The following is a 22,088-nucleotide window of genomic DNA, read 5'->3' on the forward strand; positions in this document are numbered from 1 at the left end:
GGGCGTCTTGTGCTGCATTTGAAGCATTGTGCTTTTTGTGCGCTACGAATTTTGGTTATGTGTCAGGTCGACAAAGTTGTTTTGAAAAAGAGTAGATGCTGAACTCCACTGTCCGTACGTGTAGTTTTACTGGAATATGAGATTTGTGGGTCTGCTGTAAACAGCCCAAGCTCTTCACATTTATTATGGGTGGTGTTGAATAGTAAGTGCACGGCGTCATATTGCTCCTAGCGCCTCTGTGTATGTCAATTTGTGCATTTCATATTGATGTGTCGGGCTTGGCGAAGGTTGATTTATTGTCTACAGGATTCGGTTGATTATCTCACGTAAATAAGTAAGTACATCTTTATGAAACTTGTTATAGAAGCAGCATATGAACGTGTTTGTGAGATATGACACGTTTGCCTGAGTGTGTGTGGGTTTTATGGGTGCCCCTGGCTACACCACTGCAAATTTCTTGGCCTATTGGTTGGGTAATTCATATTTTGTGTAGGCGCGGTGCTGTTATTCTGTGAATTGCGTGTAATATATTTGGACTTCACCGTGGTGTTTATGTTTAATGTCAGTTGAGAGGTGTATGATATTATATGGACTGCTAAATGTGACATTTTACATCTGAGATCTGTTTGAGCTCACTTTGGCGACAAAAAGTACAGCCTTATCCAATACATCACACAGTCTATTAACATGCAAATCACCAACCCACCTCTCAATTTATGGTATTTAGTGTAGCATACACTTATTTTAATAACTCTGTTTCATATATACTTTCATATCCATCTGTTCTGCCTGACAGTGCTTTTAAAATATTCACAATGCGGTTTTGGGTTTAGAGTAACGTGCTTTCCTCACACCCAGAGAAGTAAGCACGTCCTTCCAAGCACTGCATCATTTTTAGTTTAAACAAATGTCTTTATATGCCGCAGTTAGCTGGATTGGTCAGTACTCCACAGGATGATGTGGCCCATCCCAACCACGAGTCATTCGAACATAAAACCGACAAATCCGGAGCTCTGCTCATTTACCCATCTCCCGAGCCCCTCCTACCTCTAGTCATCTTGCTCAACAATGTTATGCTATGGTATGTATATGGCGCATACAGGGTATCAAGTGCCTGAGGACTGATAGTGCAGCCCTGGCTGGGACTATTGGGAATAACCAGGTTTTCGGTGTCTTGCGAAATTCAAGGACTTACCTGTGAACACTGACATGCAGGGGGAGATCGTTTCAGGTTTTGGGACTCAGAAACGAGAAAGTGAGTAGGGGACATAGGTGAGTAGAAGGCCAGCTGAGTGGGGGTTTTCTGTCAAGGTGTGGAACTGGGCCCTGCCGCTATAATGTAATCACTGGAACAGCGTTTTCAAAAGCGTGGATGGCAACCCACTGGTGTGTTGCTAGCTTAAGTGTGGTGGGTCACGAAAGAGGGATAAAGATATCTTTATATTTTGTATTTATCTTGACACGTGTGCGATGCTTCAAAGACAGAGGTTAAATGTCAAGCTATGTCGTCTGACAAATTACTTCTTATTCTTTTAACATGGTGATTGATGTTTACCTTTCTCTGACTGCAAAGTGAGAGGAATTTTTAAGGAGAGCAATGTGACAATCTTGCTGGTGTATAGAGAGTGTGAAAGGTTGTAGTATGCCATTTCTTGTAAAACACACCGTTTTAATTCCTGTAAATAACATGTACAAATATTTCACAATATATCAGCAATTAGCATAGCAAAATGAAGCTCATGTTTTTTATAATTCTGAAATGTGTTGGAAACAAAGATTTAGTAGAATCAAAATAACTCAAGACAATTTTACTTGGTGATGCACAAATGATACATATTCACTAAGGAAAAATCCCATTCAGTATCATTTGTATGCTGTGTTATTTTATCAGTAAAACAGTATGTCTGAGCAAATTTAGTGGTCATTTCAAAGCAAAATGCATTGTCTGTAAATGATGGTCGACTGCCACATGTGGCTTTAGTAATATATTTGTGATAGCGTGCTGCAGAGTGCAATGACAGACACATACTACACCTTTACCAATCTCCTGCTGAATATATTTGCTACAATTTGTGTGGAGCTAGAAATGTTCACAATCCCCATGACTTCAGTAATGTAAAATTGATGTTAGCACCCTAACTTTGCAAATTGTTCCAGCATCACTTGTGCAACAGTGCTGAATTGTGTCCCAAAGTCCAGTTTTAAAACAAAATCTGCACATAGTTCCAAGCAAAACTCTGGATGAACCTTCCAGTATTTTTGATGCTGTTTCCTTCACAAAGCCACTTCAACAGATAGTGCTCACTATACATGATCATCCACAATCACTGCACTTGGGCATGACTTTCACATATAAATTGAGAAATATGGGTATGGCCGAACAGCCATAGCTGCTGAAATTGAATCTGGGGAACCAGGTTAGAGTCACTGTGTTGGCTCTGGGCAAATCACATAATCTCCCTTTCTTAACATAAAATGAATATGACCGTTAGTAATATAATCTGGTGCCCATGTACAGAGCATCAGTACCCTTGTACTGTGTCTGTGCTTTACAAAACTTCAATATTTGTATAGAGTCCAAAATGCACCACTGGGCATCAGTTTAACACAAACGTAGATATGAGGCCATACCGTACATTCTCCTGCAGAAGGGCTTTTTTATATTTTCTAAAATCATTGGTATAAGCACCAAGATTTTTCAGAAGTCTTGTGATTTTAATGACCAGATGCAAGAGGCCTGTGCCCCACTCTGAAAAGTGTTCCGGGGCCAGTGCAGTTCAACATCTATTACATTTATGAACACATCAATATCTTGGTCAAAGACTCTGATAAAGACATATTGAATGGTGTGGTGAAGGGTGTGACATTTACAAACAATTGCTGTTAAAGAAGGAAAACATGTAAAGAGCAAATTATTTTGGTAATTGACAGCATTTTGAAAGCATGACTACTACTACATTAAAAACCCACATTATATTTGGTAAAACTAGAGAGGGTGCAAATGAATGCCATTCTAAAACTTGGGTTGCAGTCCTAACAAGTTTGGTAAGCACTGAACTGGAACTTTATACTGATAAAATGGAAGGATTAACTTCAGGACAACCCCCCTAAAAAAACAGAAATAACAATTACCAGTTACCTATAGCTGCTAAAAAACAGAAAATAATGGCCTTCTAGTTAAGTGTGCTGAAACCGATGGAACTTGAACTTCAAAATTCAAGCCTATTCAAGTCTTCCATCGCAACATGTTTTCTGGTTCCCAACAATTAATCTGATAACACCACGCATCTAACGATGATAACCCAACATTCATATTATACTACAACTGGAACAATCAACAGTATCACCCTTATGCTTTCATCTAATATGAGCAATTGACCTTCTTATCTATAACATCAAACAATTATGGCCCATTAACTCAAACCAGCACTGCACCCAGAATCATGACAATTACAATATATCCATCAATACTGAAGTGCTCCCATCTCTACCTTACAGTTACCTTCACATTTAGCCAACTACAAAGTCACTGGCTGTAAGCAAGGATGATTCATTCTGCCAACTACAAATGTCATTTCTATACATGAGAATGATAGATCCTTAACCCAACCAGATATCTCTTTCATTGGAGAAACAATATAGCACTCATAATACAATAACCTAAAAGAAATAAGTAGACCTATCAACTGGAGATCAAAGAAATCCATATAACGAAAGACAGGGATCAAGAGTTTGAATAGTACTAGAACAAGCCAAACATTTGGCATACTATTTTGATTATCTGATACATTCTAATGGCTTACATGCAGGTAAGAACAAGATTTTGAAGGCTAATTTCCAGGTTTAAATCTTGGGAGCGGCAAATTCCATTAGAGAAATGCCCCATGTGTACAAAGTTGGCAATAAATGTTCATTTAAAGAGCTATGCATAAACCTCATATAATTATTTAAAAATAATATTCACAGCCTCAGAGCCAAATCATCACTTTGTCCCAAGTTGTACTCAAAACGAAGCCTCCCCCACCCATCAGCAAGTTCTTCTCCAACAAACAGACATCAAAATGTAATTAATACATCTTACCATCTGACAAGTTCAAGATGAAAGTTAACAGACTGGACCTTCTAAACCTTCCTTTTATGATCATCAACCTTATCTACAGACATATGTATGTGTGAAGTTCATCAGAATTTAAGCAATACTAGTATCACACCTTTACTCAAACAACAAAATGAGATACTGTCTAATTACAGACATACTAACCTACTACATAACCTAATAGCACTGATGGCCGTGGCAGCACTGCTAGCTACTCATCCTGAGAACAATAGCCGCTGAGTATCTTTCAGATGAAGATGAAGACGAAGACCAAGGAAATGAACATCACCACCTGGATTGAAGGACGATTGTACATCTTGCACAACTGGATATACTGGGTCTTATCCGTTCAGCTATCACCTGTGATGTACATCAAAAATGGGTCCTCTCACTGGCTACTTCTTAATTAGTATTGAGCTATTAATCTGCAATCTGAATGCAACGTTTTTTGTTTATAACGTATGCTGATGACCTATACTTAATCTTTTGGATTTTGGGGTGACTGCTCTGTCTTATTTTGTTTCAGTTTTAGGTGGTTGTGAAACACCTAGCGTGGGACTTCTTTGAGAGTGGCATTTAACCAGTGTATCTTGTCTAGAGAGGAGATTTCCATGTAAAGCTGGGTGTCATCTGCATATAGATGGAAGGGGATGCTTGCTTGGTTAAGAATGGTGGTGAGGGGCTCCATGTAGATATTTAATGGTGTAGGCGTGAGAACAAAGCCGTGGACGTCTCCCCGGGTTATTGCCATTGTGTGAGAAGACAGATTGATTATTTTTATTTGTTGAGAGCAGTTTTGCACAAAAGATGTGAACTAGCATAGAACCATACCTTCAAGTCTGCACCGTACATTTTTTGGTGGGAATCCAAGAGAAGCTTGTGGTTGACCATGGTGAAGGCTGGTGATAGGTCTAGGATTATGATCAGGCTATGTCAGTCTTTATCCAGGGGTTTGTGTAGGTCATCTACTATGCTCAGAATAGCTGTTTCTGTACTGCTTCCTTTTCTGAAGTCTGATTGAGGATCCACAAGACTGTTGTTGTCAACATGTTGGTTTAGTAGTGAGAGAACACATCTCTAGTGTTTTGGCTAGGAAGGGGAGATTGGAGTTCTGCCCCTGTTTTTTTAGCAGTGGTGTGACTTGACCACGTTTGAGGCAGTCTAGCATTACTCAAGTCATGTGGGATCTATTTATAATTTAAGTCGAGAGGGAGGTTAGGGCGTGATCGATTTTTTTGCAAGGGAGGCTGGGAGAGGGTCTGCAAGGTGGGAGAAGGGTTTGGACCAAGCCAACAGAGCAGATATATCTACCTCAGAGATCGAGTTGAATGTAGAGGTTATATGAGGCCCTTGGATTTAATTGCATCCATTGCTATACTGTGGGATGATCATTGCTAGGATGGCCGTGGAGTGAGGGGGTTGTTATCTTCCTTTTTGTAAGAGGGTTCTCCATTTGGTGACTAGTTATGAAGAACCACGGAGAGCTCAAACCTCGTGATTTTGTTATTAAAGAAATTGGCAAATCTGTCACACCGTTCTTTGGAGGTGTCAGGGTTTTTTAAGGTTGGCTTGGAGGTTTGTTGGTGTATGATGTTGAAAAGTTCTTTGGGGCTTTTTTGGCATTATCTAGAGCATTGCGGAAGAAGGTGGCTTTTTCTTTCATGATGTGTTTTTTAAAATAATTTCTGCATTCTCTTCTGACCAGGTCCAGGTGACCTGTGGATGGATTTGTACGGCAGGGTCTTTCTGCAGCTCTGAGCTGTCTTCTTTCACTGTTTAGGTCTTTATAGATCCAGATCTCAAAGGTGTGTTTCTCACCCTTTTCAGTTTTAGGGGTGGCTACTTGGTCCAGGATGTAGGATATTGTTGAATTGTAGTGGGTGGTAAGTTTGCTTCTTGAGAGGTTGATGAGGGGGTTAGTAAGGACAAAATTCTTTCTTCAGGGTCCACTAGGGGAACTTGCCTCATGTTTCTTGCCCATCCAAGGGTTTTTTGCATACAAGTTGGGTGGGGAGAAACTTTGTTGATGTGAAATAAAATAATGTGGTGATCCGATCAGTTGACATGGCGGATGTTGCCAATAGTTAGTATTACTTCATGAGGCATGATAATGTCCAAGGTTGAATCTTTGCTGAGTATTTGACCTTTGCAGTGTTGGGAGAGGGTCTTACTGAGTCAGAGATCATTTAAGGATCAGATTAAAGTATTTCTTTTATCATTCCAGTGAAGGTTAAGATCACTTAGGATACTGTTTTTGCCGTGTGAGAGTGTGCATTGTGTTATCAGATCTGCAAGGTGTTTACCAAAGGAGAGTATATTACCAGGTTGGAGGCTGGTAGGGTAGTGATGGTAGACTAGATTATAGTTCAATGTTATGTTGTCTTTCATCCTTATGGTGATGCTGAGATATTCAAATATGTTGGTTATGAAGGTGTCTGTTTCAACCACATTGATATTGTCCTGGTGTGTAATGGCACTGCCTCCACAACATGGCAGTCTTTCTTTTCTTTCTTGATGATTGAAAACCCTGGTGAGACTAGCATGTCAATGATCGGACATGAGGATTCATTTAGCCATGTTCCCATGATGAATGCTGTTAGAACTGGGGTCTCTAGTTAGGAGTGTCTTGCACCCGGTCCAAGTTACGACCATCACTCTAATCAGGGTAAGGGAGTCACATATCAAAGATAACCATAGCTTACCCCCTTGGTAGCTTGTCTGAAGCAGTTAGGCTTATTTCAGAGGCAATGTGTAAAGTAGTTGTACACACACACACACACACACACACACATACACACACACACACTGCAACACAGTGAAAATATAAAAAAAGTACTCCATACCAGTTTAGAAAAATAGCCAATATTTATCTGAGTGAAACAAGACAGAAATAAAAAAATTCAACGTTCACAAGTAAAGATATGAATTTTCAAAGATTAAATGTAGTATAGTGCTTAGAAAAACAACACCTCCAACCGGGGTTACCAAAACAGGTTGATGAATTCGCTTCCAACAGTCTGGCACTACTCACAAGTGGGCTCAAGCAGCCACGGAGTTGTGTAGTCTCTGGTTACAGTACCTTGGAAAACGATGAGGAAACAAAGACGTTGGACAGAGTCTGGGAGGTCAGGTGTCGCTGGAGCCGGTGCAACGTCGGTTCCTTACTGCCACCAGGGAGGTGAGGCATTGGTTCCTTATTGCTAGACAGTGGAGGTGAGGTGTCAGATCCCTGCAGTTGCAGAGGAGATGATGCGGCATTGGCGGCAAGGTGTTGGTTCCTTATGATAAGGCCACAGGCCACAGATGCTGCAGCGGAGTCAGAGTCGGGTGACATGAACGTTGATGACACTCCACTCTGGAGTCATGCTTTGGTGGGACTTTCGAGGCTCTGTGGCAGCACCTGGCCTGCATTGTAGGTCATTGCACTCAGCAGGACTATGGCTCAAGTGCAGGCAGTGGCATGGGCTTAGAGAGTGGCACCAATTCCGAAATCATTCTGGAAGATGATGAACTAGTTTCTTCCTTGCTGCCCCATAACTGACTCCCAAGGGCCCAGGAACTGGATTTGGCACCACTTGGCCAGTCAGGACTCTCAGCAAGAGAGCCCAGGCACTGGCAGGTGAAGTCTTTGATGTCCCTGAGACTTCTTAAGAGGAGGAAAGCACAGTCCAAGCCCTTGGAGAACCTTTTGAAGCAGGATGTAATAAACAAAGTCCAGTCCTTTCAATCCCAGGACAGAAGAAGCAAGCAGCAGGCCAGCATAACAAAGCTTCAGGCAGTGTGGCAGTCCCTCCAACAGCATCTAGCTATTCTTCCCGGCAGAATTTCCACAGTCCAGAAGCCTTCTAACTATGTGGTTGTTAGACCTGGCATCCTTGACGTGGTCTCCCCTGTATTTTTTGCCTCTGCTTCCCATGTTTTGACTGTGTGTTGGACTCTGTTTCTGCTGCTTTTTGTACTCTGGACACTTTTACTACTGCTGACCAGTGCTAAAGTGCTCCTGTTAAAGATGTATGTGTAATTGGGTTTCCGTGATTGGCATATTTGATTTACAAGTAAGTCCCTAGTAGCACTAGAGGTGCCCAGAGCCTGTAAATCAAATGCTACTAGTGGGCCTGCAGCACTGTTTGTGCCAACCAATTATGTAGCCCTGTGAACATGGCTCAGACCTGCCACTACAGTATCTGTGAGTGCAGTTTTAACCTTCCAATTCAACTTAGCAGGTGTACCCACTTGCCAGGCCTGAAACTTCTCTTGTAATACATGTAAGGCACCCCTAAGGTAGGTCCTAGGTAGCCCCATGGGCAGGGTGCAGTATATGTTAAAGGTGGGAATTCAGTTTTCACTGTTGCAAGGCCTCTCTCTCTCAGAAGTTAACATGGGGGCTGCCTTTAAATATCTTCAAAGTGCAGACTCTCTTTGGGAGCAGAGGAAATGTGGAGTTTTGTGTCTCTGGACTCACAATTAAAAAAATGCATCTGTTAGTGAATTTGGTTTTTAAATTGTTAGTTTGAAAATGCCACTTTTAGTAAGTGGGCATTTTCTTGCTTTAACCATTCTGTCACTGCCTGTTTGTGGATTCCCTGTCTGGGTCAGTTTGACAGTTGGGCAGTTTGTGAATCACCTCTAGACACTGAGACAAGGGGTGCTGGGGTGTAGCCTGCATATCCCGATGGGCCATCTGTGCTAGAGTGGAGGGAGGAGTGGTCACTCACTCCTGAATGGGCTGTGCCTGCCCTCTCACAATGCAGTCTCCAACACCCTGGTGTATGTCTGAGGCATGGCCTGGGCAAGGCAGGATCTGTGAACAACAGAGACTTTCCTTGAAGGTTTCCTATTTCAAAGGCTGAAACGGGCATAAGTAGGGGACGCAAATCCCCATACTTAAAATTTTCTTCAAGGATTCAAGAGGAACCTCTGCCAAAGAGAAGAGCTGAAGAGCTGAGGTGAAGTGATACCCTGGCCTGTGACTGTACTTTGTTGGGCTATCCTTCAGTTGCCGCTTCTGCCTCTGAAAGGGGACAAAGAGTGGACTTTGTTGTGCATTTCTGCTTGAGAAGAATCTCCAAGGGCTTGAACTAAGCTTGCCTCCTGTTTTGAAGTCACAGGGCCATTAAAGACTTTATCTGCCAGCACTGGCCTGGTTGCTGAGATTCCTGCCTTGCTAAGTGGTATCCTATCCAGTCCCTGGGCCTTTGAAAGGTGAAGTTGGCAGAACAAGAGCTGAAATTCATGCACAGAACGCAGTGCAGGGAAAGTTTCGATGCATCATCCTCGTGGCTGATAAACTATGCGCCACTGCCTTTGCGGCTGAAATCGACGTTCCACCTACATCGCGGAAAGGAGATCAATGCATCGCAGCTGGAGAAATTATGCACAACGCCCGCTTGTGGCTGCTGATAATGACGCAAACCCCTTGCAACGAGGTTTTATAACACTGTGTGACCGGATTTCTCACGCATCGTGCCTGAGCATGCCCATATCCAAGGTGCCCCATCTGGTAATCGACTCATTGCTCTCTTGAGAGGGAGAAAAATGATGCACCACCGACCTGGCCAGAGAAGAAACAATGCACAGCCTCACTTGCGAGTAAGGAATCAACACATCGCTGACTTTTCCGATGCACATTTTCCCATGCCGCTTTATTTTTGACACAAAATCAATGTTTCTGTTGTTTTCAATGGAGTAAGACTCGTATCCTTTTGAAAAATCATATCTTGACTTGTGCATGCTGGATTTTTGTTGTTTTATTCTTGCTGGATTTAGATAAATATTACCTATTTTTCTAAACTGGTGTGGTGTCCATTTTGTAGTGCTTTCACTGTATTACTGTGTGTGTTGGTACAAATACTTTACGCAATGCTTCTGAGTTAAGCCTTCCTGCTCGTACCAAACTACCAAAGGGGTGAGAGTGGTTTCACCAGGTGTTTTTCTCATTTGCCCTGACTAGAGAGTGAGGGCCCTTGCTTGGACAGGGGGTAACTTCACTGCCAACCAAAGACCTAATTTCTAACAATATTGTCAGAGGTTCAATGCTTATACCCATTTCTGTCTTTGAAGTATGCAAACTTCAAAGAGAAGTCTTTGTAGTGCACAGGACCCTGCCTTTCCCTGCCCAATCCCAGATACACTCGAGAGGGTTGGAGAAGGCTTTGTGTGAAAACCATCACAGTCCTATTCTGGTGCAAGTGTCAGCTCCTCCTACCACTCTAGCTCAGGAAGACCCATGAGCCTGGTGATGGGCCATCAGGATATGCAGGTTACACGTCAGTTCCTTTTGTGTGACTGTCTAGACTGAATGCACAAACAGCCCAACTGTCATCCTGACCCAGATGTGTATTCGGCAGACAGGCAGAGGTACAGTATGGTTAAGCAAGAAAATGCCCACTTTCTAAAAGTCGCATTTTCAAACTCACAGTTCAAAAACCATCTTCACCAAAAGATGTATTTTTAAATTGTGAGTTTAGAGACCCAAAACTCCCAATCTCCATCTGCTCCCAATGGGAAATTACACTTAAAAGCTATTTCAAGACAATCCCCATTTTACACTATGGGATAGGTAGGCCTTGCAATTGTGAAAAACAAGTTTAGCAGTATTTCACTATAAGTACATATAATGCACACCAGTACATGCCCTATCCTTTAAATACACTGCACCCTGCACATGGGGCTGCCTTAGGCCTTAATAGGGGTGACTTACAGGTACTAAAAGGGAAGGTTTCAGCCTGGCAAGTGGTTGCACGTGGCAGATTGACATGGTAGTTTAAAACTGCACACACTGGCACTGCAATGGCAGGCCTGAGACTTATTTACAGGGCTACTCATGTGGGTGGCACAATCAGTGATGAAGGCCCACTAGTAGCATTTGATTTACAGGCCCTGGACAAACATGGTGCAATATACTAGGGACTTATTAGTAAATCAGATATACCAGTCACGAAAAAAACAATCACCAATACATTTTAGACAGAGAGCATATGCACTTTTGCACTGGTTAATGGTTGAAAAGTGCCAAAGCCAACAAAACAGATCTCAATAAATCAATCAATCAGTGTTTATAAAGCACTGCTACTCACCCGTTAGGGTCTCATGGCGCTGGGGGGAGTAGCGTGTACCAGAGGTGGATTAGAAGTGCCATGACTTCAGTTCCTCCGTAAAGCTGGGGAGGGAGGTGGTTTGTCTGATGTGGATGGGTAGGGTGTCCCAGGCAGTGGCTGCAAGGTAGGAGAAGGAGCATTCTCCTGTTCTGGTTTTCCTGATGCAGGGTACTTCTGCGAGAGAGAGCTGTGCTGAACGTAGTGCCCTGTGGGGTACGTGGAAGTTGAGTCGCTGGTTAAGGTAGACTGGTCCGGTGTTGTGGAGGGCTTTGTGTGCATAGGTGAGGATCTTGAAAGTGATTCTTTCCTCTACGGGGAGCCAGTGCTGTGTAGGGAGGTGTTGCGAGATGTGGCAGTGTTGGGGTAGGTCTAGGATCAGTCTGGCGGCGGCGTTCTGGATGTTTTGCAATTGGCGGGTGAGTTTTTTGTTGATTCCGGCACAGAATGCATTGCCATAGTCCAGTCTGCTGGTGATGAGGGCATGTGTGATGGTCTTTCTATGTTTGAGGGGCATCCATTTGAAGGGCTTGCATAGGAGGCAGAGGGTGTGGAAGCAGGTGGAGGTGACTGAGTTGATCTGCTGGTTCATGCTGAGTATGGTACATCTCTGATGTAGAAATGTTACTGTGTTTGCCTTTTCCTTTAAAAAAATATTCTTGGATAGATTATTTATTAGCATTAAACCTGATCTTTTCTCTTTTTTTCTTACATCATCCAGCATCCAGGGGCAGGAAGAGGGCAGGTGAGGTGGGTTAGGAAGGTGAAGGTGCCCCCTCCACAAGTGCTGGGGCATATGACTCTGATGGCCCCAGGAAGTCCTCCTGTAGTTGTTAATATTAATATTTATTTCCCTAACTTTTACCCATCCATATTTAGAATTATTTCTTACCTTTTTCCTGTACCTGTCTGCTAATCTTTTTCCAACTCCACTTCAGTCTATCTGTTTTGTAAATTCTTCTTAACCCTGCATTATCCTATTAACTTATTTTTTATATTTCAAGTTTCTCTACTTCAAACTGTTTAGCTGTACTAGTCTGTCGATAGCTTCCTTTCTTCTGCTTTGTCAATGAGCTTTCCCTCTCCCCTTATAGATCTTATCTTGTGGAGTGGTGGTAAGGTTTAGAGAACCCATTTACTGAAGATTGCATGCCAATTTAAGGTATTATCTGCATGTTTCATGAGAAGGCTTTCTTTTTCTTGCTCCAGCTAAATCATTAAAAAAAAGGAAAACAAGTTGTTTATGAAAACTTTAATGTAATTGTTTGGACCCTTCAATGTTGTTTATGTATTACTAGTATACTAGTAGTTGATGACCGTGCACCATGGTTGGAAGTATGAGGAAGATGGCCCCATTGCTTTACCCAATCAAAAGTCAGATTCATCACTAGCTAGTTCTGTCCCTCCATTACCAAAAGTTGTTTTTACTTGACTACCTGGCATTTAGAAAATTGCCAACCTACAAATTGTCCACCTGATATTTTGATAGCAGGGAAGTCCGTATCGAAATATAGTGATGTATTGCGGTTTTAGTTTGCTATTAAAAAAAAAAAACAATAGGGTTAGGCGTATCTGGCATGTAAATTGTGTAATGTTTTTTTCTAGATGCACTGACCACTAGTGCTGGGGCCAGCAGCGACAGTGCCAGCGCAGACGTAGCTGCGGGAGTGGATGAAGGGAGAGTTGCGGCGGCGGCAGTGGTGGGCCGTGGTAAGTCCTATTGTTGCTTATTGACAATTGGTAATATAGTCACTAGAAGGGTGTACTAGTGTTGTTGACTCACACGTCAACAACCTGCTTTAACGGATGGAGCGGTGGTTAAGTATTAATGGCCTCTTCTTTCTTTCTATCTGCAACTCAGCAGACTAAGATTCATAAAATGAACTTGAAGTATGATGTGTTTTGGAAAATTTAAAGAAGGATGGAAGGAGAAAGGATAGGTAAAATATAATATGAGTGAAAGGATGTGTGGATGGAAGGGTGCAAAATAATCATATAGGTGGGTGATGAGGATGATAGGATGCATGGGTGGGTGAAGGTTCAATGAAAGTGTATACGGGTGAAAGGATGCCTGCCTAGGTGGGTGAAACGGTTTGTGTGAAAAGATTCCATGCCTAGATGGGTGAACTGGCTTCTCCGGTGGGTTGGATCTCTTAGATGGGTGAAATGATGCATGGGCGGGTATTGGATAAATGGATGCTGGTGAAAAGTTAGTGAAGAGTTAGGTTTGGAATTTGGAATGTAAAGCTTAAATGATGTGTATCAAAGCCAAGGATAAAGAATAAAAGTACTGCAAGAACAAATTTGCAATGATGAATAGAGAAAAGCTTGGAATGAAGAAACAAGGGAGCACTTCTGGATAGGAGCGTTCTTCTCACCTACTTTACTTGCTTGGAATATTTTTTATCAAAGGTTTGATTCAAAGAGTTGGATGGTATTTCTGAATATTTCCTTGACTCACAGAAAATTTCAAGTGAGGCTGGAAATATGTATCCCAGCATCCATTAACCATCATCTCCATCCTTTGCTATGGCCTTTCACCAGTGCCACCCATTATGACCTCACAGCTGCATGGTTCAATTCAGCAGAATCAGCACTTCATTGTTGGATGTGCAATCTGTGTCTGTCTGCTCAAGTTAAGTTAATGTGCCAAACACTTTCCAATGCATGGAAATATGAAAACAATGTGTGTTTCCCTTCCAGGGCTCACTGGGTCAGTCACTTCCTAGTACTTTACTCCTTTAATCTCTCTTAGGTTCTGTCCCAGCCTTCCAAATAATTTGAAAAAAACATAATTGCTTGCGCCACATTTTTCCAGCCAACTGATAGAAATATAATTCATTATGGGTTCCATAATGAATATACTTCTGTTAAAAATGTTCCCTTTCAATATTTGCCAAGCACAGTGAGTCACCACTACTTGCCAAACCTTATGCACATGATGATGATGAGGAATTGATCATTAAAGTGTGTACTCTACCTACCCATCCTAGTCCCCTCTACCTTACCCTGCAGGCGAGTAAGTTAAGAAGATTTATTTCCTTACTGCAAAGCAAATGTATTTTGGGGGAAAAAGTAGTTATTACAAAATGTGGTGGAGGAGGGTGGATGAAGGTAATGAGGACAGTGAATAAAGTGGTACTAATTAAGTGCCTTGATTTTTCGGAATAGGATAGTCTGTGACTAATGTGCCAATAAAATCTATATACATATTTATATTCCATTCCTTAACCCTTTCCCTGTACTGCAGTGCATCGTTTTTTCCACAGTCTAATAAGCAGACAGAATGTCTGAATGATTGATTTTATTATACTATGTGGTGTGTTTTATTCATACTATTCACCCAACTTGTAGTCTGGGTGCAATTGAAAGGTATTTATTTAGGAGAAGAAGACGGGCAATAGAATAAGATAATTTTCTAGTACAGCTGCCCGTGTTGCAGACAGTACAGAGTACAACTAGGGCACCAGCTGAGCTAGCAATGCTACCATTAATTTAGCTCAGAGCATAGTTTACTATTTCTCATTTTTTATTCTTGATATAGCTATTCCTGCTGGTCCACCATCAGGGCAGGAAATAGCAGCCAAACTGAGGTGGCAGAAGCTGGAGGCCATCAGAGGCTGGTGGTCCTCAAGGAGGAGGAGGAGGTGGCAGCAGCAGTTGCTGCCAAAACTCAGGGCCCCAGCCAGCCCCCAGTGCCTCCAGCGCAACACTAGTGCTGCAGTTCCAGGGCAACCACCCCCCACCATAACATCACTGCTGCCCCCCTCGGACACCATTTTCCAATGCCACGTCCTTCAAAGTATGATGCTTTTAGAGGCCCGACAGGCACACATGGAGGGGCTCCTCAAACAAAATCCTGGCCTGCCCTTCTTGTCCCCTTTTGCCCCTTTTTTAACCTTTTATTTTGGTGTGTGGGACTTGTTGTGGGTGGAGAGGGTGTGAAAGGGTTTTTGGGCTTGGAACTTTTCAACTTTGTTTTGTTTTTTATGGACAATTAAACAGTTTCTTTTTTACATTGGATCGAGAAAAGGACATTTGTTTGGGGATAAGGGTGGGCCAGTTCGGGCTGGAAGTGGTATATATTTATTATTTTTGTTAGGGATGGGGAGAATAAATATTTATTTATTGTCACAAAAGGGAAGAAACGTTAAGGGGAAGAAAGCGCTCCCAACATTCCCCTCATAGAGTAAAAATTGGTGCTCCCGGTCCAGGAGGAATCTCCCTTACCTCCAACACTGTGAAACCACAGCTATACACGCGCGCAAATAACATCAGATAGTGACGCCATTACCATTACAGGTAAACCATTACCAAAACCGTGTACACCCATGACAAACACATAAAGTGTTTCCAGACTCGCAGAAAGTATACAACGTGACCCAAATCAGATTAGATTATACCTCAATAAGGTAAGGTCCAAAAATCAGCAATATTACAAAATACGTAACCAATTCATAAAAGCCTCTCTGTAAAAGAAAAAAAACACACTCATAAAAAAGAGACCACAAGTGGAAAAACCTAGAAGCCCACAAGCTCCCCCAAGATACAAACCAAAACCACCTACCCGCTAATGGCCATCTAAAAGTAACTGCATATGGAGATAAGAGGCATCATCGGCACCTAAAGTGATTTGTTGACATTGTTAAGTTAATAATTATAAGGTCCGAATTGAGCCACCTATGCTGTAAATTCCGCAATAGTAATACGCCAAAAGTCTCTTACCTGAAGTCCGATTTGCATTAACTGTACACTAAACAAAGCTAGAATTACCGGCTCCGAAGTCCAAGGACCAAATAACCGTTCTCATCAGCCGCCATTACCTTATACCGTCCGGTGTCCGGCGCGCGTGCAAGTTAAAGCGCAACCGCAACATTCTCAGCGCTTGTAAGCTTAAAATCGGCAAAGCACGGGCGCCATCTTGGTAGGGTGAACGCTGATGTCAAGCGCTCCCCACGTAGTCTATGCTGACTATGAGCTTATGGGCTTCTAGGTTTTTCCACTTGTGGTCTCTTTTTTATAAGTGTCGTTTTTTTCTTTTACAAAGAGAGGCGTTTATGAATTGGTTACGTATTTTGTAATATTGCTGATTTTTGGACCTTACCTTATTGAGGTATGATCTAATCTGATTTGGGTCACGTTGTATACTTTCTGCGAGTCTAGATACACTTTATGTGTTTGTCATGGGTGTACACGGTTTTGGTAATGGTTTACCTGTAATGGTGTCACCATCTGATGTTATTCGCGCGTTTGTGCCTGGGTTCTTCACTCTCACTCTTCACACTGGTTGGGGTGAATGTTTGAATTTAATGTAAATATTATGAAGATGTTAATAGATTCAATAAGGGGTCCTTAAATTTATTTTGGAATGTGTTAAACTTTTTAGACTGTTATTTGCTATTTGTGAGATATTAATTCACATTAGCTTTGTAAGATATATACACTGCTTTTTGTGATCTTTATTTGAATATATATATATATGTTTTATGTTTGTTATTTCTTTTAGCCTTGAAAAAGTCACAGGGAGTATTCCCTCCCATGACGAAACACGTGTTGGCTGTTTTGTGTTTTTCTGAATGATGGAGTCTTCAAGCTGTTTTGAGTCACATTAAAAGATGAAGTGTTCACGCCATACAGATTCCACTGGATTTTTGTTCATTTGCATGTATAAAGTGTACTTATAATCATTGACATATATTGTGCATACTCTGCAATATTGAACTCCATTTATTTATAATTATACTTGAGTGCCTAGGTCTCTGTTATAATAAAATATTTATTTATAGTTGTTTATGACTAAAACCTTTTTTGGGGCATTTTACTTTGCACTGCTGCCTTTACACAACATGTTTTTTCAAATCTGCTGATAGTGTATTCTTTTTAGCGCAGTGCATTTTGCAAAATGTAACCCATAGGAGTGGGGCGGAGAGATTTGCCATTGCCCATTATATTGTCTAAACTAAAAGTACAACAATGTTCCATAGTTCTCTTACCTGAATAGATGAAGCGAGGGCTACAAGATTTCTCAAGGTACCATGGTGATGTGGTAGTAGCAGGATAGCGCACAGTGAAGGCATCAGAAGCAAGGTCCAATTCCACCTAGGTGAACTCAAGTGAAGATCCTGCTCACTGAGTTGGCATTGCTTCCACTGCATCCACCCCATCAAGTGTGAGATTAATCATTGGTGTAAATTATTAAGTAAGACCTCAATAAATTATATAGCCAGGGGCAGAGGGTTAGGGATTTGAGGAATGGATGGGAAAGGGATTTAGGGAAAGTTGAGACAAAAAGACAAACACTACACAACCATGATATTTATCTGGGAAATGGTGATCAGCAGCCTGTTGTGTAAGGAATAGAAAAAATGAATCTGTATGACACAGATAACTTTACATTTCGTCAGCCCCAGTGAGACCCACGTTTTTATATATTTAAAAGTGTTCGGCCACCTACGTTTGCAAAATAGTACATACAATTAACGTTGGGGTGAAGCTAACACACACAATTCTAAAAATAATTATTGAAAGAAAAATGTTACTAGTCTGTATTGCCAAATTGGGTGGTGCTTCTGAATTATTCTTTGACTGCCCCATCAATCTTCTTGGGTGCCTACCTGAAGTGGTCTGATATGGTGAGCATGATTGTTATGGTGCAGGAGAAGAGACTGTAAAACAGAAATGATTATCTTGATATTGCAGAATCAAGAAGGATTGAATCGAAGGTAAGCTTCATATGGAGTAGTCTACCAAAACGACTCAAAGGTGGTAGAGCAAGAGCAAAGTCCTTTGCGATCATTCATTTCTTGACTGATGTGCAAACAGTTAAGTGAGAGCAATTACAACAACCAACAATCACAGACAAGTAGCTCTATGTATCAGGATGATCAAACTTGCAACTGTCATGATCATCATAACATTTAGCCTAGAGCACGTGCATAATGTGACGTCATCCATCGCAGGTCTGTCTTCTCCAGTTTCCTACAACAACAGGCCCCCCACTCAACCACGGCTTCAAGTTTGAGCCAGCCAACATACACACACAGCAGAATTGCATTTCATTTCCCAAATCAAGTAATCAATGTGCCTCTCACCACTTGTCCACAGATTGGAGTAGGCCTCTTAGGCTCACCATCATCCATGTTGATTTCCATTAAGTTGATAACATCTTCTTGTTTAAGTTGTCAATTTACACTCTGAGTCCTTCTATCATCCTCTAGACTCTGATTAAAGATTATGTCCAACTCCATACTAACTGCGTCTGAGAGTCACAGTCTCCCGACCTAATTGAGATAGACCGACCTGTAGCACATACCTGTGTTTAACAAAAGAAACATTTAGTAGTTTTTTTCAATCTAGACTAGATTTTTGTTTGTTAGCTATTTGGACTGATCAGGTCTTCTTTGACATATGTGAACCAGAAAACAAAGCACCAGAAAACAAAGCAATGTGAAAACGCCAGCAAACAAATTTCGCTAAGTGTCAGAGGGGAAGAAAAAAAAAATCACCTTCAGGAAAAAAATTATCATCCATTATTAGGCTTTTAATATTGTAAATCAATCATGACAAAACACAAGCAAGCATAATAAAATAGTAAATTAACAAAGACTCACTCTCACTATCTGCCACCAGTAGGCATGAGTCACATGAACCATCTCAACATTGAAACAAGTATCCCTCATGTCACTCTCTGGGGCATATAGCATTACTAACCTGTTCCAGTCAAGCCTCGTGGCACATTGTTGATCCTCTTTGATTCACAAAATGAAACACTCATTGGCATGTAGGGTGTAAATCAAATATCTGTGGCAGTCCTGCTATGGGACAACAACGAAGGATAGGCACAGAATGGAGGCAGGCATTGTCTCTCAAATCTCCTTGAAGTGATTTTGGAGGTGGGCAGCTTCTTTAATGCACACTGGTCCAACTCCAATCCGGCCATACATGTGTCTAAAACAGTTTCTGTTCATTAGTCATTTAGACAGAAACAAACAATATAAAACAATAATGTTCCCCCAGCTAGTTATATTCTTTTTTTTTTTCTCAAAGCAGTTCATCAATAGAAGAAAGTAGAACGTTCTATGGTGCCCAGGTCTAGTCAGAGAAGTAGAGTTCGTCCTCAAACTCAGGTGTTTCACCCAGACATTGGTCAGCTGAAACTACCAAGACCTAAGTCTGACCAATCGCTCTCATCCACCTCCTAATGTACTTCAGGTATGCTGTGATTTAGGGGTATAAAGTGCAGATTCATTTAGATCATGGTCAATCTCTCTACATTTTGGGGTGAGAGCCTGGTCCTTCTCACTGTGACAACAGCACTAGCTGCACTGAACACACGCTCAGTAGACATGCCGATTACAGGCAAGCCATATACTTTATTGCCAGCCTGATGAGTACTGGCCATTGGTGCCTCTTCCCATATCAATACATCAATGGGTTTTGATCCAGATAGTCCTCTGTTGGGTCATCCAGGTAGGCCTGGACCATCCTCTCAATAGTAATTGGTGCTCCACCTTGCTCAAGCTCTTTTGCCTTCGCCTCTGCAGTGGACTTAAGTTCTGCCTTTGGAAACCAATCAAATGCAGACTTTGGGGCTGTTGTTCCTATTCCTGTTGTTGCTGGTGTTGGTTTTGGCTGCTGTGAGCCAACTGCACTGTCCGCAGGCACTATGGAAGTTGTAGGCTGCACCCCAGAACGTCTGCCTACTCTTTTTCTGGTTTCTGGCTTGCTCAGCAATCCACATCTTGTAGGTTGAAACATCCTAGCCTGAAAAAGGAATGAAAGTGGCCAGTAATTGTTTGCACTGTTGGTCAAGAATTGTGGAACAGATGTAATGTTCAGATGACACAATATCTCTTTGCAGACTTGTATTCCCAAATAAGTGAAGGATTAAGCTCTCCGCCAACTGCTGCACATCTGTTTTTCATTCACACCTGCGTACATTTCAGACACCGCCTTTAGCTGTTTCTGCAGCGTATGGACCAATGGGAAAGCTTGGCCCATGGTACAGTCCTCCTTGCTCACTTCCCATGTGAAAATTTCAAAAGGAAGCAGCATCTCTGTCAGGCATTTCACCAGGCCCCATTGGTCCATCTCAATGATCATGCCTATCACAGTTGCATCCCTCTTTGCATGACATATTCATTGATTGGTCTGCACTGCTCAAACAGATATTGCAAAAGTAATAATTTGAATTCTAACATGTTGGCACCTCCTGTACGAGGGCTTTAACTGGCATTCTGTTGTCACGCTGGACAATCCTCAACAGCTTGTAGGCTTTAAAAGAATGACTAAAATGAGTGCAGATTCTTCTGCATGTGGACAGTATGTTGCGGACTCAGGGTTCTTTTTTGTACAATGCTGTTTATGCAGTACCCTAAACACAGGACCCTGAAATGGCATCATGTGACATGGACTTAACTATATCTCTGCCATTGTCTGTGGCAACAAATCCAAAGCTATGCCCTCTGGGTTTCCATTTATTCAAAGACCTTGTTGTTAAAGTCATCCAAGATATCTGCAGCTGTATGGGATTTTTCCATGATGAACATAGCTACTGTTGCATGCTTCTGAGCACCATTAGGAATTTCAGCAATGTCAACACCTGTAGATATCATTTCTCTAATCCCCATAAAAGTTATCCAGAGTACAGTGATGCACATGTATTCAGTGGCTTGGCAACTGGTCCACATATTTGTCGTCAGGTGGATTGTGTGGATAGAACTCTGTTGCAAAGCTTGTCCAACCAATTCCAGCACATTGTGATGTAGCACTGGAACAGCAACTCTGGCGAAATAGGTGCCACTGGGAAACTTCCATTATGGGAAGGTGGCAGCCACAAGTTCTAGAAAACCCACTCCTGCCACAAAAGAAAAAGGAGGAGGTCCAACACTAACATTTTAGTCATCTTTCCATTGTACAAACGTGCCATTTGGTGATTGCGTTTGTACTGCCTTCATGCCTAAACATGGCAGTAATAGTAGCCTGGTTTTTTTTCTTTACTTGTACCACTGATGTGGGTGACTTCAAAGCAGAAGGTGATGGTAGGCTCAATGTGCCTCTCAGGGGGGGCAACCACTGTATGTTATTGCCTTGGTGTTTTGACCTGACTCTGAGTCTTCCTGTGCCCTTACAATGTTGCTGATGTGGATGATGATATTACTGCACTCTTGGGACAAGGCTGATTTGTTTAACGAAAATATCACCTTCTTCTTTACCTTCACTTTCCACCATGATCTGATCAGATTCCCTGCTTTCAACACCTTCACCAGCACCACCACTTGCAGGCTTTTGGATGATAAGAAGCGCCTCCCAGCAGACTGCATGGTGTTTGGCCTCCAGTTCAATAGTTTGTACCAAGCTTACCCCAACTAACACTTGCTCAGCAAATGGAGCATATGACAATGTTTGGATCCTTTCCACTAACTGTAAAGAAGTCCCAAATGAGGACGTCAACTTTCTAACACTGGGGCCACTGCCAATGTCTGAAGAAGTGGCAGTAGATGGAAGTTGTTTTGATGATATTTTCCTCTCTGCAGCGCCTACTTCTATTGAGGTGGCTGTGACTGTAGATCGCAGCTGGGGCCTTGTAAACATAGAATCTGGTGGAGGTGGAGGTGGTGGTATCAGTGCGACATCCCTCTGAGCAGGTTGAGAAGATGGGGTAATGGTTGATTCCACTGGAGCTGGGCTAGCACCCATGATGACTTGCTCATCATTAGACTCGTCATCCCCCTCTTCTTCACCCATAACTCTAAGGCTTTCAGGAAACTTCCTTTTAACTTCTTGCCTCTCAGACTGAGGTGGCATCCAAGTGGAGTCTTAAGCATCTGAAGGGGGGCTTAAAGAAGAAGATGGTGGAGATCTGTAAAACAATGGATCTTTTGAAAGAGGGGCTTCTT

General features: G+C 42.1%; 1 long non-coding RNA gene across 1 annotated transcript; it reads left to right on the top strand.

Annotated features, from left to right (window-relative positions):
• Positions 1–230: 230 nt before the first annotated feature.
• On the top strand, positions 231–16,822 carry LOC138249177 (uncharacterized). The gene is made up of 3 exons (XR_011194761.1): positions 231–334; positions 12,796–12,900; positions 16,697–16,822. It is a non-coding gene; the product is annotated as an uncharacterized lncRNA (long non-coding RNA).
• The last annotated feature ends 5,266 nt before the right edge of the window (positions 16,823–22,088 follow it).

Source organism: Pleurodeles waltl, chromosome 8 (assembly GCF_031143425.1).
Source record: "Pleurodeles waltl isolate 20211129_DDA chromosome 8, aPleWal1.hap1.20221129, whole genome shotgun sequence".
Taxonomy (NCBI): Eukaryota; Metazoa; Chordata; class Amphibia; order Caudata; family Salamandridae; genus Pleurodeles; species Pleurodeles waltl.